The following is a 16,144-nucleotide window of genomic DNA, read 5'->3' on the forward strand; positions in this document are numbered from 1 at the left end:
TGTTCTCCCAAAGCATCATTTCTAAAACCTTGTTCGTCCTTTTGTGGTTCACTCGCCTTTCCTGTGAGCACGCGCGCTTTCGCTTCGAAGCAGAAGCGCTGTAGGAAGGGCCACTGTCGTCGACCTCGCCATCAAGAGGCTTCTGCTCTGGTATGAAATTCTAGTCGCGTGTGCTGTTTCAGTCATCGTAACTTAGTTCTGGGTTGCGCAGCAATACAAATAAACGGGCGATAGTCTCTCCTTGTGCGAGACTGCAACCTCTATTGTGGTTTGTTAGTCATATTTGACTTACCTAACTGCCAGCGGTATCACTAATGTGCATTTATGCCCAGCACACGCGAAGGCCACCTGCTATAGGTATACATCAGCCAAATATATCAGACTGCCGTGGACGCCGCTTTTGCAAATGAAACCTGCGCAACAACCAAACGAAAATAGTGGACATGCGCGACTTTACAGGTGAAATAGCTGCCCTGTTAGGGCTTACACCTCCAGCCAATGTGTAGCCCGAGAGTGGTTAGTTGAAAAAAAAATATTATGGCATCAAAAAACTGTGTTGCGAGTGACCCACAAGATTCTAGTTAGTAAACGCGTGAAATGGTACAGTTCACAGACACGTTGACGCAATATTTTCAAGGCGGTTATTTAGGCAACTGCAGCGGATGGCGAAACAGCCATCAAGGCACGTGCAAAATCAGCTTTGTTGTCCGCGCCACATGTCGTAGTGAAGTAAAAACCCAAAATAACCTATTTCAAAACGTCGGTAGGTTGTAACAGCGGTAAGAGGGGCACCGATTTGGACCGCTGTTTTATTGTGGCGCGTTTGTGGCGGGTTTTACTGTGGCGGGTTTTCAAGCAGGAAAAATACTGAAAGGCCAGCTATAGCATAGTGTATGCGAAATGGCGAGAAACTCGCCTCTGTGCTGACATGGTCAAAAGTAAGAAGACGCCGACCAAAAACTTAAAAAATAATAACAAAGACGTCTCGGCTCCCGTACGGGGGCCTTGTTCACAAAAAAAAAAGATTTTTTTTTTGTGAACAAGGCCCTTGTACGGGATAATTGAAAATTTTGTTGAAGCGCACCAAAAAACAGACGGACAGAAGAGGCTGACAAGGACAGCGCTTGCTCTCACAACTGAAGTTTTATTGATCAGGAAAAAGGTATTTAAAGCGGTTACATGGCTCTTCGCGCATGTGCAACAGAACAGGGTGCAACAGAAACCACTCGTATGGGGATTACATAATAGTCACTGTTATTTGTCATTTAATATATTTTGCAAATACTAAGTGTCGAGATACGCGTATTCTTTATCGTGCAGAACAATCGTAGCTTGGCTAACACAATCATGTCCCCTCTTTCGGATGTGGTAAGATTCCACTATCTCACGTGTTAGCTGATCCTTGTGCCGAAATATTATTTCTGTTTCTTTAAACACGGGGTAACATCCGCAGTTTCTACAGTGATCTGCAAGATGAGAGTTGCCTGATGCCTTAACAGATGCGTGGTGTTCTCTAAGGCGTCGTTCACGCATCTTCCCGACTGGCCTATGTAGACTTTTCCACAAGAAAAAGGTGTCATATATACCACTCCCTTTACGCACTTCACGAACATGTTTCTGTGTTTTACGGAGCAAGCTTTCGAACCTATGGGCTTATTAACGCGTGGACACAAGCTTGCTAGTTTGGTTTTTGCCGAAAACTTCACGTCTACGCTGTATCTATTTCCAACGTGCTTTAGGTTGTGTGCCAACTTGTGTACGTATGGAATGACAGCCATTTTCCCTCGCTTATTTGTCTCCGAACTGGATCTTTGTTTTTTGCCTTTTATTTCTCTGGTTAGGACCGTGCACACTGAGAAAAATTAACTGTTTCGGGTAACCTGCTTTTTGGAATTTTTCCACCTGACTCTTGAAACTTTCACTGATTAGATGCCCACACGATTTCTGCAAAGCTGACATAATACAAGATTTCACTATCCCCCTCTTTACCAACTTTGAGTGCCCAGACGCGTAATCTAGCACTGGCTTAGCGCTTCTTGGTTGATAACACCAGCAGATGTGTTCCCCACCAAGTTTCAATTTTAAATCCAAGAATTGCAACTCTGTATTTTTAGGCTGCTCGGTAGTGAACTCAAGGCCCATGCTACTTTCCTTAAACACCATTAACACGTTCACTACCTCTCGGGAAGGATCAATGCCATGTGTGAATATCAGGAAGTCATCCACATACCTGAAGATATGTTTAACAATTCCAGAAATGTGCTGCTCAATTCCTTTGTCAAATTTACTCAAAAATATTTCGCTAAGGATAGGCGCTACAGATGAGCCTATACATATTCCAGATCGCTGGATGAAAGACCTACTTTCCCATGAAACAAAGGTAGACCTTAAATAAAACGACAACAGCTCCAGGAATGATGCTACGTTGACACGAGATTTTTCGCAAAATTCCATTTCGTCTTTTTGGATAGTAATGCAGTCCTTTACGGTCACCACCATTTTGTCGTGAGGTATGGAGTACAACAAATCCTGAATGTCAATGCTGAAGGCATAACTACGACATGGATTACATTCTGAAAAAAAAAAACTTTGCCAGCATTGAATTTTTTAGACGATAAGGATCATCCACAGTAAGGCCTTCCAAGTTCCTCTGCAAATAACTGGACACCACTTTTTGCCAGGTATCCCTCTCAGAAACAATAGCCCTAAACGGTAAACCAGGCTTGTGTGTCTTGATTGAAAAGAACACCTCCAATTCGAGTTTTTTCGCCCTTTTCACCTGAGATGTCAGATCATGTAAACTCATATCATTTAGGAGAGCCTGCGCTGTTTTTACGACATTCTTGCTTTCTTCCCGGGCTGGTACAAAATACTTTTTCATCGCTGAAGCACCCTTTTCACAAAATGCTCCTCTATCAAGAATTACAAAAAAGCCTTCTTTGTCAGCCACAACTAAGCGTAAATCATTCTGAACCAGAAATCCACAGACGGGTTTCAGCCTCGTTGGCTTCAGTAATCGCTGTAACGGTGTGCAGAGCAAGGGTTGCTTCATGGTACATTCGTCAGGGAACGTGCCCGCCAGATCTAAAGGGTCTCTTTGGATGGATGCAGCCTACTGTGGGACATACCAGGAGGGTATGCCGCATCATCAGGTCTGAGTTATTGTGGCAGGTCCGTTGCTTCAAAGACCATCTCAGAATAGCGTGCAGCCGGAAAAAAAAGGGCAAGATTGGCATCGATCCTACAGGGAGTGGTGCAAGACCAGCGACGCAACAGCGGAGGGACTGTGGCGAGTGGTGATGCCTCATTTGCCGAAAAGAAAAAAGACGCCGGAAAAGGAAGGACAGGTTCTGAACTTGAGCAACACTAAGGTTCCCCAAGCCTACACACAGCTTCTGGCCTTTGGGCCAAAACATTGCATCGAACCAGTGCTCAACCGCGCAGAGAAGCTCGCCACCGCCAGGACCGTATCCAGGGAAGCGACCGACGACGAGAAAGCAAGGTGCGTTGCTGAGTGCGTGGACGTTATTGCTTCAACTAGAGACGTTCTTAAGACTCAAGATAAACTGAAACCCGTCTGTGAATTTCTGGTTCAGAATGATTTGCGCTTAGCTGTGGCTGACAAAGAAGGCTTTTTTGTAATTGTTGATAGAGGGGCATTTTGTGAAAAGGGTGCTTCAGCGATGAAAAAGTATTTTGTACCAGCCCGGGAAAAAAGCAAGAATGTCGTAAAAACAGCGCAGGCTCTCCTAAATGATATGAGTTTACATGATCTGGCATCTCAGGTGAAAAGGGCGAAAAAACTCGAGTTGGAGGTGTTCTTTTCAATCAAGACACACAAGCCTGGTTTACCGTTTAGGGCTATTGTTTCTGAGAGGGATACCTGGCAAAAAGTGGTGTCCAGTTATTTGCAGAGGAACTTGGAAGGCCTTACTGTGGATGATCCTTATCGTCTAAAAAATTCAATGCAATTGGCAAAGTTTTTTTCAGAATGTAATCCATGTCGTAGTTATGCCTTCAGCATCGACATTCAGGATTTGTTCTACTCCATACCTCACGACAAAATGATGGTGACCGTAAAGGACTGCATTACTATCCAAAATGACGAAATGAAATTTTGCGAAAAATCCCGTGTCAACGTAGCATCATTCCTGGAGCTGCTGTCGTTTTATTTAAGGTCTACCTTTGTTTCATGGGAAAGTAGGTCTTTCATCCAGCGATCTGGAATATGTATAGGCTCATCTGTGGCGCCTATCCTTAGCGAAATATTTTCGAGTAAATTTGACAAAGGAATTGAGCAGCACATTTCTGGAATTGTTAAACATATCTTCAGGTATGTGGATGACTTCCTGATATTCACACATGGCATTGATCCTTCCCGAGAGGTAGTGAACGTGTTAATGGTGTTTAAGGAAAGTAGCATGGGCCTTGAGTTCACTACCGAGCAGCCTAAAAATAAAGAGTTGCAATTCTTGGATTTAAAATTGAAACTTGGTGGAGAACACATCTTCTGGTGTTATCAACCAAGAAGCGCTAAGCCAGTGCTAGATTACGCGTCTGGGCACTCAAAGTTGGTAAAGAGGGGGATAGTGAAATCTTGTATTGTGTCAGCTTTGCAGAAATCGTGTGGGCATCTAATCAGTGAAAGTTTCAAGAGTCAGGTGGAAAAATTCCAAAAAGCAGGTTACCCGAAACAGTTAATTTTTCTCAGTGTGCACGGTCCTAACCAGAGAAATAAAGGGCAAAAAACAAAGATCCAGTTCGGAGACAAATAAGCGAGGGAAAATGGCTGTCATTCCATACGTCCACAAGTTGGCACACAACCTAAAGCACGTTGGAAATAGACACAGCGTAGACGTGAAGTTTTCGGCAAAAACCAAACTAGCAAGCTTGTGTCCACGCGTTAATAAGCCCATAGGTTCGAAAGCTTGCTCCGTAAAACACAGAAACATGTTCGTGAAGTGCGTAAAGGGAGTGGTATATATGACACCTTTTTCTTGTGGAAAAGTCTACATAGGCCAGTCGGGAAGATGCGTGAACGACCGCCTTAGAGAACACCACGCATCTGTTAAGGCATCAGGCAACTCTCATCTTGCAGATCACTGTGGGTCATTCCACGCCAAACGTCCCAGACATTGCGCTCGACCCCCTCCAATTGTATTGTAAAAAATTGTGGACGTTCATATCAATGCACTATTTGCCCTCGGAAAGTATTTTTCGGAAAAAAAGTTTTTCTTGTCTGTTACAGTGATTTGAATTTTGCCGTAGTGGGTGAAACATAGGTTGCGAAAAAATACTCTAAAAAATACAATACTTTACGGAACGCCTTAAATATGCGCTGTTTACTTGAAAAGGAATGGCACTATCTTATTATCACCCATTGACGACCGCTACTTTGTCTCACGATGTGCTTTGTGGTGAAGCAATGCTGCAATTCTGCGCCCATTTTGATTATTTTTTAAAAATTCTACGAATATTACAGACAAAATAGGACTATATCACATAGCTGGATAGTTGGCAGTACGCGTGTCAAAAAAGTATTGAAGTCGACGACCGAGTAGTTTCGAAGTGGAAGGGGCGCAAACATTGAAAAATGTGTGAAATGCTCCACGTTCAGGCACATGTAGAGTGGTGATGCAGTCCAAGTAAAATGCACGCTTCGTCTGAGGAAACAAAGGATAATTATTTGTGAAAGTTTCATCGGAGTGTTTTCTGTCTTTGGCGAGAAACAAAAATTTGCAGTGGCTTAGCGCGGCTATGCCAGGATATACGTAGCGTTAGCAAAGGTTCAGCTGATTATTCTGAGCTTTCCCGATTTCCGCAGCACGTTTAGCTTTCCGCAGCACGTTTAGCGTTCTTCTGTTCATTCTTCTTACGCTGAAGCGCTAATTGCCAGGCAACTACTTCGGGATCCGATGACATAAGCTTCTCGGCTCTTCTGCGCCGTTGAGCAGCATTTGCGCTCTCCTTCTCCATGGCGTTACCCACCTGCAAACGCCAGTCAGAGGCGCTATCAAGCGGCACTAGCGCACTGTCAGACGGCGACTGCACAGCGAAGGCGAATACACCATCTCCCGCTAAAGGGGACCATGAGTAGATGCGAAGCCGGAGCACTTGCACGATCGTGTTCCGTTGGCGTTCGTTGGGCATGCTACCGAGCTCGCGTCGTGGAACGCGAAGAGCGACGCTACGCGCGTCGTATCTTCCATCTAGCCTGGCCGTTAATTCCAAGGAGGTTTGTTAATTCTCACAGGGCGAGCGGGGAACGCGGTCGACAGGCGGGCGAGAGGGGGCAGCGTAGGAGAGGAGAGAGAAGGGGAGGGGACGCGCATGCGCTCGAGCTCATCGCGGCGTTGCGCAGGAGAGAATTTCGGCATGTCTAGCCCGCGTTTCAGAGGAAGAGTGGAAAGGGGGAGGGGAGAGGAGAAGTGGAGAGGGTAATGAGAGAGGGGTGGGGAGAGGGTGTGTGGAGAGGGGAAGGGGAGAAAGTTAGTGGAGAGGGGAAATGGGAGAGGGTAGATGACAGGGGGAATGGGGAGGGGGAGTGGAGAGGAGGTGTGTGGAGAGGGTATGCGCATGCGCAGTAAGGGTGGTCACGCCGCACACCACCACCGGATTGAGCTCCGCCTTAACCCTGTAATGCCCAAAAGGCGTTCTGCCTTGAGAAAAATTGTGAGAAAACACTCACCATATATACTCTTCTTGTAGAGTTCATTTTAAGAAAAAAAGAGGTGAAATTTTATTTCGACCATAACTTGATTACTCTTAATTAAAATTAATTAATTAATTTGATTAAATGAGTAACTCAGTGTAACTTAATTATAACATGTTTAATATCCAATAATGGCTTTTCTATGAAGCTTTGACGGGTTTTTTACCTCTTTTGAGGCATTATATTTTATGTATCAAATATGATACAGTGGGCATTACAGGGTTAAGATACTTCGCATCTAATAGCTGCGCGCGCCATGGCTACGACGTCACCCCTCTCGAATGCGCAGAGCAGCAGCGGCGAGTCGCGCGCGCATGCGCAGCACGGCTCATGATGACCCCCGCGAAACCTGCTGTGGCTAGGCAAGTGTAGCTAACGCTACAAAAATTTATGTTGAGCGTTCGCGGCGTGCCTGGGCGCGGGCCCGTAAGTCCGCTTCACTGCGCCGCACTGTTCCTTGGGGCAACGGAAGTATGCAGCGCCCACGCGGGTGGCACGATCGTGTGCTGCTGTGAGTTTTCACGTTTCGACACGCATTCTTCGGCTTTCCACAGTGCCGCCGACGAAGTGTCAGGGAAAATGAGTGATGTTTCGTTTTAAATATATTATTATATAATAAAAGTGGCTAACAGGCACCGGGAATACACTTATATGGCAGCTCGCTTGAACGTGACTCGCGCCATTCGTGCCTCGGAGCCGAATGGTGCTACTGTAACGAGCGTGTGGCGCCCTGCCTAGCCTAGTTTCATGACCTCGCCAGGTTCGGCAGGCAACCTTGGTCGTGCGTGAAGAATAAACACTGACGAGCGCGGCTCGGCAGTCAGTAGCTGTTACCCCGCCATGCGTTTGGGTCGTCCTTGTTAGAGCGCGGGCGCCTCGGCCCCCCTCGTCCGCGGTCCCGGGGCGGATCGTGACACTGGCGACGAGTACAGTCAACGTGTCGACCCAGGCCATCGAGAGCGGCAAAACAACGCCCCCCGCATCTGCCGCCATGCCGCTGTACGGAAGGCTCGAGCCGTTCGAGGGAGACGGGTCCGCCTGGCCCATCTATGAGGAGCAAGTTCACGTGTTTTTCCGCGCTAACGACACGCCCGAGGAGAAACAGCGGGACATTTTCCTGGCAAGTTGCGGAACCCAAGTCTTCAGTCTCCTGCTCGACCTCCTAAAGCCGGCTACACCGCATACCAAGACGCTCAGCGAGCTGCTCACTACCCTGCGCTCGCACTTCAGTCCGGCGTCGTCCACGCTAATGGAGCGTTTCCGCTTCAACAACCGGAGCCGCCGGGAAGGGGAGAGCCTCGGGCAGTTCGTCGCCGCGCTACGAGGTTTGGCGAGTACCTGCGCTTTCGGGGACCAGCTGGACTCGCTGCTACGGGACCGTTTCGTCTGCGGCATAAACAGCCCCGCCATGCAGACACGTCTCCTGGAACTTCCCGACCCCTCGCTGGACGACGTGGTGAAAGCAGCGCTGGCGATGGACGCGGCGACAAAAGACGCCGGCGAGATTGCGCGTGCGGCGTCAACAGAAGCGGCGGTCAACAAGATGGTGGCAAGGGACGGTATATGCAGTCGCTGCGGTGACGCCCATTCCCCCTCACAGTGCCAGTTCGTACATTCGCAGTGCTTCACGTGCGGAAAAACGGGGCACCTTGCACGAGTATGCCGAACGGGGAAGCAGAACAGCGCACCACAGCAGCAGCCTGGATCAAGCCCAGGTTCCACAACAGCCCGCGGTCAGGGTAGGCGTCGCAAGTGGCGGCGGGGACGTGCGGCAGCAGGCTCGGGTTCCTCCGCGGCCAGGCTCAACGTCGTGTCCGAGAACCCGCCGATTTTCGACATGTGGCACACAGGCCTTGTCCCGTCGTCTGTGCCGCCGTACGTGCTGACCGTCGAAGTTTGCGGGCGCCCCATTTCCATGGAACTGGACACGGGGGCCAGTGTGTCGGTCATGGCTGGCAAACTTTTCAAAAGGACCTTCCCCGGAGTGGCCGTCGAGGCTTCAGGCGTCATGCTGCGGAGTTACTCTGGAGAGCTTTCCCAGGTCGAAGGCCAGGCCCAGGTCAGCGTTCGTTTTGGCAACAGGGAAGCAACCCTTCCTCTGTATTTGACCAAGGGGTCATCACCGACGCTGCTCGGCAGAAATTGGATTTGCGCACTGGGTGTTCGGCTGCCAGAAGGCCAGGAAGCAGCCCTACATGGCTTACAAGACATCCCGAGCCTCCTAACAGATTTCCAGTCACTGTTCCAGCCAGGGGTGGGCACATTCGCCGGTACGACTGCTGGCATCCATGTACCCGAGGGAGTCCGGCCTCGGTTTTTCAAGCCTCGCCCGCTGCCGTTCGCACTGAAGGACGGGGTAACCCAGGAGCTGCAACGGTTACAGCGAGAAGGCATCCTGGTACCAGTTAAGACTGCGGAGTGGGCCGCTCCCATCGTTCCAGTCCCCAAGCGAGATGGTAGTGTCAGAATCTGTGGGGATTTCAAGGTTACGATCAACCCCGTCGCTACCGTCGAAAAGTACCCCCTGCCTCGGATTGAAGATCTCTGGTCGGCTTTGTCTGGTGGCCAGAAGTTCACGAAGCTCGACCTCAGAGACGCGTACCAGCAGTTGGTGCTCCAGGAGGCCTCACGGAAGTATGTCACGATATCGACAACTATGGGGCTTTTCCAGTATACGCGTTTACCATTTGGAGTGACCTCGGCACCAGCCATCTTTCAGAGAGAGATGGACAACCTCTTCAGGGGCATGAAGCACGTGGCAGTGTACTTGGACGACATCCTCGTCACCGGTATTGACGATGGAGACCACATGCAGAATCTGCACAACGTGCTGGCCCGACTTCAGGATGCTGGTCTCAAGCTCAAGCGGGAAAAGTGCGTGTTCATGGTTCCCAGTGTAGAATACCTCGGACACGTCATCTCCCAAGCCGGCCTGACTCCGGCCCCCCGCAAAGTTGAGGCTGTTCTGAAGGCGCCGAAGCCCCGAAACAAGAAAGAGCTGCAAAGCTACCTTGGTCTCATCAATTTCTACAGGAGGTTCCTGCCCAACCTGTCTGCGCATCTACAGCCACTGCACATTCTGCTTCGAGATGGCCAGCATTGGGTGTGGAAGAAGGAGCAGGACGTGGCCTTTGAGCACAGTAAACAGCTAATCACCAAGGCACCGGTGCTGGTGCACTTCGATCCAGCCAAGCCTGTTGTCCTTACTGTAGATGCATCACCCTATGGTGTAGGAGCCGTCCTAGCGCACAGAGACAAGGATGGCCAAGAACGCCCGGTGTCGTTTGCTTCTCGACGTCTTCACACAGCAGAGCAGCGTTACAGCCACCTGGACAAGGAAGGCCTCGCCCTCATGTTTGGCGTCGAGCGTTTTCACCAGTACCTGTGGGGCCGAAAGTTCGAGGCAGTGACGGACCACAAACCACTGCTGGGGCTACTGGGGCCAGACAAGGCGGTCCCCGTGCAGGCATCACCTCGAGTGGTACGATGGGCCTTGAAGCTGGCGGCCTACAGCTACCAGTTGGTGTACCGTCCGGGAAAATACCTGGGACCTGCCGATGCCCTGAGCCGGTTGCCGCTGCCAGAGGTGCCTGCTGCTGTTCCAGAGCCAGCTGAAGTGCTCATGCTGGAGCATGCGTACCCAGAGGTACTCTCCAGGTCTGCTGTGTCGCAGGCGACCAGTCGGGACCCGGTCCTGTCCCAGGTGGTGAAGGCAGTATCCCGAGGGGAGGAGTTGGTGCAGCAGCCCTACAGCCACAAGGCCGCTGAGCTGAGCCTGGAGCAGGGCTGCCTACTTTGGGGTTCCAGGGTGGTGATCCCACAAAGTCTCCGGTCCAGGGTCCTGCAGTTGCTGCACGCGGGGCATCCTGGTGTGGAAAAGACAAAGATGGTGGCCCGGTCCCACGTTTGGTGGCCTGGACTGGACCAGGACATCGCTCACATGGTGCAGAGCTGCCAAGTCTGCCAGGAACATCAACGGGCCTCGCGTCATGTGGAGATCACCCCATGGCCATTCCCACAGAGGCCCTGGTCCCGCCTTCACGTGGATTTTGGGGGCCCCTTCAAAGGCCACTACTTCCTGGTGGTAGTCGACGCATTTTCAAAGTGGGTAGAAGTCCTACCTGTCACCACTCCGTCAGCAGGTGCGACCATTGCAGCACTTCGGCAGGTTTTTGCAGCCCAGGGGCTGCCGGACATCATAGTCTCCGATAATGGGCCCGCTTTCGCCAGCGCAGAGTACCTGGCCTGGCTGACAAAGAACGGAATCCGCCGAATGATGGTTCCTCCGTACCACCCTGCTTCAAACGGTGCAGCTGAGCGGGTGGTGCAGACTATTAAGGACAAACTTAAGAAGAGCCAGGCTGGGGATTTCCGTACGCAGGTCGCCCGCATACTCTTCCAGTACCGGACTACACCTCATGATGTCACCGGCCGTGCCCCCTGTGAGCTTCTGCTGGGACGGATGGTGAAGACACCGTTGGACATTCTGCATCCAGACCTCCGGTCTACGGCGCTCCTCAAACAGCTGAAGCAGAAGCTGGCTGCTGACAAAGGGTGCCGTCCTTGGCCATTGCCGGAGCCTGGAGTGCCAGTATTCGCCAGGAATTTCCGTTCTGGCCCACCTTGGTCTGCTGGACAAGTGGTCTCGCCTGCAAGCTCCTCCTCTCTGCTCGTACGAATGCAGGATGGAACCACATGGCACCGGCATGCTGACCATGTGAGGGCTAACCGCGGGACCTGGCTTGCATCCACGGCAACACCAGTTGCGGCCAGTGAGACAGCCATTTCGCAAGGGACAGGCGCCTCCAGTGGTGCGCCACTAGTTGGGCCACCGGCAAGTTCAGTGCCATCTCTGCCAACCACAGCAGTGTCCCAGGAGGAATCAAGCGTGGCACAGGCAGCACCTGGTGCTACAGCACCTAGTCCCTCAACACCTGTACCCAGGCGGAGCAATCGACGACGAAGGGCACCAGACCGCTTTTCGCCTACCTAAATGAACGTCGAACCGGCTGGGACTTGTATTTTTTTTATGTTGTGTACAATAACTGGGGGTGAGGGGTGTAACGAGCGTGTGGCGCCCTGCCTAGCCTAGTTTCATGACCTCGCCAGGTTCGGCAGGCAACCTTGGTCGTGCGTGAAGAATAAACACTGACGAGCGCGGCTCGGCAGTCAGTAGCTGTTACCCCGCCATGCGTTTGGGTCGTCCTTGTTAGAGCGCGGGCGCCTCGGCCCCCCTCGTCCGCGGTCCCGGGGCGGATCGTGACAGCTACGTATTCTTACGCTCGGATCTTCGGCAGAGGTGAACTTTGCTCGGGTGATCGCGTCGCCGAGCGAGCACGCGGCACTCGAAGGTTCGTCTTTCGGCCGCATCCCTTGGCAGCGCGTAAGATAAACATTGCGAATGGTGAGTATACTGCTATCGTGTCATATTTTAGACGGAGAGACAGACATTTAAAAGGACGAAGCCGCCTTTAAGGCGGCTTCGTCCTTTTAAATGTCTGTCGCCTTCGCTTAGTAATCGCAAGGCGATTACTAAGATGAAAGCATCGCATGCAGCGTGGCAGAAAGTTGAGCTCTCAGCAAGGTTTGAGTCTACAATCTCCCTCAAAGGTACGTGCACGTTTCACCTTTTCGTGCCATCATCACTGACCACTCTTAATGCCGGGCTCACCACCTACTCAGCAACACAGGCATTTCAAGTGGCGAAGACCATACGTCGGCAACGGAAGTAAGAACTGCAACCTCCGCAGAGATCGAAAACACAACCCAAGCTCTGCGCCTGTCGTACGTGTGCATGCAGTGACGAGGCAATGAAATCGTGCTCTGCTCCGACTACTAACCGGCAGCCTTTAGTGCACTTCCGAAACATTCTGCCAGCCATATACACTGTTTGCAAGTTTTCAGCAACGTGAAAACTCACAGCAGCACACGATCGTGCCACCCGCGTGGGCGCTGCATACTTCCGTTGCCCCAAGGAACAGTGGCGGCGCAGTGGAGCGGACTTACCGGCACGCGCCCAGGTACACCGCGAACGCTCAATATAAATTTTTGTTTCTCGCCAAAAACAAAAAAAAACACTCCGATGAAACTTTCACAAATAATCCTTTGTTTACTCTTCCCAACAAGACCAAGCGTGCATTTTTACTTGGACTGCATCACCACTTTACATGTGCCTGAACGTGGAGCATTTCACACATTTTTCAATGTTTGCGCCCCTTCCACTTCGAAACTACTCGGTCATCGACTTCAATACTTTTAGATGCGTAGTATCTTAACGCCGAGCTCAATCCGGTGGTGTGCGGCGTGACCACCCTTACTGCGCATGCGCATACCCTCTCCACACAACTCCTCTCCACTCACCCTCTCCACGTTCCCTCTCCCCTTCCCCTCTCCACTTTCCCTCTCCACTTTCCCTCTCCCCTTCCCCTCTCCACTTTCCCTTTCCACTCTTCCTCTGAAACGCGGGCTAGAGATGCCGAAATTCTCTCCTGCGCAACGCCGCGATGAGCTCGAGTGCATGCGCGCCCCCTCCCCTTCTCTCTCTTCTCCTACGCTGCCCCCCTCTCGCCCGCCTGTCGACCGCGTTCCTCGCTCGCCCTGTGAGAATTAACGGCCAGGCTAGATGGAAGATACGACGCGCGTAGCGTCCCTCTTCGCGTTCCACGACGCGAGGTCGGTAGCATGCCCAACGAACGCCAACGGAACGCGATCGTGCAAGTGCTCCGGCTTCGCATCGCCTCATGGTCCCCTTTAGCGGGAGATGGTGTAATTTTTTTTGACACGCGTACTGCCAACTCTCCAGCCATGTGATATAGTCGTATTTTCTCTGTAATATTCGTAGAATTTTTTAAAAATAATCAAAATGGGCGCAGAATTGCAGCATTGCTTCACTTTTACTTCGTCGTCGTCTAGTGAGCGCTGTTTCAACAAAGCTGAAAATGCGACTGCGCTGAAATTTGCCTTTCTCCGTGCTCTTCGCACGAGCTCATTGTTGTGTTTCGGTTTCGGTTCTGTATTGCACTGTACGAATGCCATGGGTTGGTGTCGAAAAACTTTAGTTTTGAGAAGGCCAAGAAGGTGAAAAAAATATTTAAAAAATGGAAAAGCAGCGTTGTGGGCGGCCTTCAGGCTGCCGGTTGTGGGCGCCGCTCTGGCGTTCCTGTTTTTACCCAGGCGACGTGTAAATAAAAGAGTGTGTGGAGAGTACTCGTTGAGTGCGGACGTTTCTCTGCTTCAGCGCTTCGCGCCAAACCGCGTTTTCGGGCTGGCTGGCGTCCCCGCCGGTCGCGTTGGTCACCGCCGGTCTTCGCCTGCTGCTGCGCCGGGACTACCAGCACGCAACACAGCACTCATGTTTCCCGACGTATTGCCAGATGGCGTCCATATCTCACACAGCGCCTCTTCTATCGTCTTTACACGACATTTGCAGCGAAGCACGCAGATACGCGGCCAATTTTTTTTTGTCGAGACTGATGGCACACATTACAATAAGCGTCCCATAATAGTCCCATTAAAAATGGGACGCTTATAATATCCATCTATTCAAGAGCTGTGTGAAAGTGTGAAAGATAAAAGGTGCGTTAATGTAGCCTTCGCCATGTGTTTGGCGGTAGCTCAGTGGGCTAAACGCCCGCCAGCCATCGTCGCGGACCAAGAGGTCATGGGTTCGACTCCTGTCAGCTGAACTTTTTTTTACAGATATTTTTCTTGCCCATCTGATGGCGTTCATTTTGCTGACGTATTTCCGTCACGGAAATACGTCATGAAAATCTGGGTGGATCCCGGCATAAAACACTTTCATGTTAAAGACAGAATTGCGTAGTGCAGCGCGTCGTTCGAACTGTTCCTTCGACGAGTTCATGCCTTGCTAGAATATATACATTTGGCGCAAACAGACAGTGATGAAGCTATTTTCGCCACTAATGTCAATGTCTTTGCCTAATTTAAGTTTGCCTAATTCAGTAACAAATACGTGTTATAATTTGCTTGCTAGAACAAGCTACAGCCTCACCATCGCCTCACAGATGACCTCGCGTTTACAATAATAAGATTACATCACCACATTTACGGTTTCGTTGCTTTTTAAACACGACATCAAGACAGGAGGGAAACAGGGGCAGTCCACGAAAGTAGCCAATTTTACGTACATTCGAGAACACGTCGTCTCCTCTGAAGGTATTGCAGACGTACTTGTAGAAATCTTTGCACGGGTCAACGCTGTAGTCAAGCTTGTACCGCAGCTGGGAGGCCGCTACGCGGCAAACAACCTCTGTGCATTCACGTTGGCGTGGGCGAGGCGTCGGGAAAATATGTCCCGGTCCAGGTCGTCTCGCAGGAGTATTCGTCGCCGTGGGTAGATGATCTTCAAATGGCGGCATTATCCTGGGCGCCGAAGTTTTCGGTTCATGGAAGAAAGGTAACGTGTCCGCCTGGTGGGATGGAAAGCGTAGAAGGAGGCGCAATTAGAACCCATCGCTTTATTTGCGTTCGTGTGCGAGACGCTTGTCGCGTCCGTGACAGCGTGCGCACTAAGATACGAATAAATTTGAACCAGCAAGTAATCTCCATACTCTATGGTCATCTCCCAGCATGAAAAGTAGCTGTATTTCCCTCGCTTCCTGTGTACGAAGCTTTATGTGGCAATGAGGCAAGATACGGTTTGGAACGACTGAATTCGACGATTTGTAGCATTAGCTCTCTGCTTGCTCTGTTTATTATTCAATAGGCTGTTTATAATCTGTTTCTCAGTGTAATATCCATGTTTTCTTTTTTTTAAGTGCAATTTCGGTGCTTTATACCCTAGTGTCCATCGGTATTTAGTCCTTGGTTTCAAGGCACGAAAACGAGAATTGCAGTATCTGGAGTTCCAGTATAAAAATATCAGGTATACTAAACCATGTCCAACAACCATGGATTTATATAACGAGGACGAGGCAAAATATTTGGATATTTGTTAATCCGTTGGGTTCAACTTTCAGAAAAACTGCATCGATTTAGATGGCTGAAATGGCGGTGGGATACAGCTATTGACAGTATGAGCGTTTAAGCTACAATAGCAATAGTGCAATTATGACACTGCACCACCAAGATATATATATATGCCAGTCGACGTTTTGTCGGCGCTTTAGTAAAGTGCCGACAAAACGCCATAAATTGGGCAGCTTCAGCCACTTATGGCTTAATCATGCCACACCACACGTTTTCTGGCTGCTGAAACGCTGAGGTAAAGGTCAAGATGATAGAGGAAGACGTTATCTGCGACGCCGAAAACATGTGATTGTGGGAAGCGAAATTAACGGCTCGTTACTGAGATAACTTTTTACAAATGTTGTTTAGGCACAGTGCGTCGAATGGGGAAGATAGAGCGTACAATGCACGTAACAGAACGGAAGCAAGCAGGCAGTGAGAAAGCACCTCCATAACAGCGTGCCT

At 50.4% G+C, this 16,144-nt stretch overlaps 1 pseudogene; it reads left to right on the forward strand.

Moving 5' to 3' along the window:
* The first annotated feature begins 3,299 nt into the window (after nt 1-3,299).
* LOC119391442 (uncharacterized protein K02A2.6-like) lies at nt 3,300-11,705 on the forward strand (annotated as a pseudogene).
* The last annotated feature ends 4,439 nt before the right edge of the window (nt 11,706-16,144 follow it).

Source organism: Rhipicephalus sanguineus, chromosome 4 (assembly GCF_013339695.2).
Source record: "Rhipicephalus sanguineus isolate Rsan-2018 chromosome 4, BIME_Rsan_1.4, whole genome shotgun sequence".
NCBI classification, from domain to species: Eukaryota; Metazoa; Arthropoda; class Arachnida; order Ixodida; family Ixodidae; genus Rhipicephalus; species Rhipicephalus sanguineus.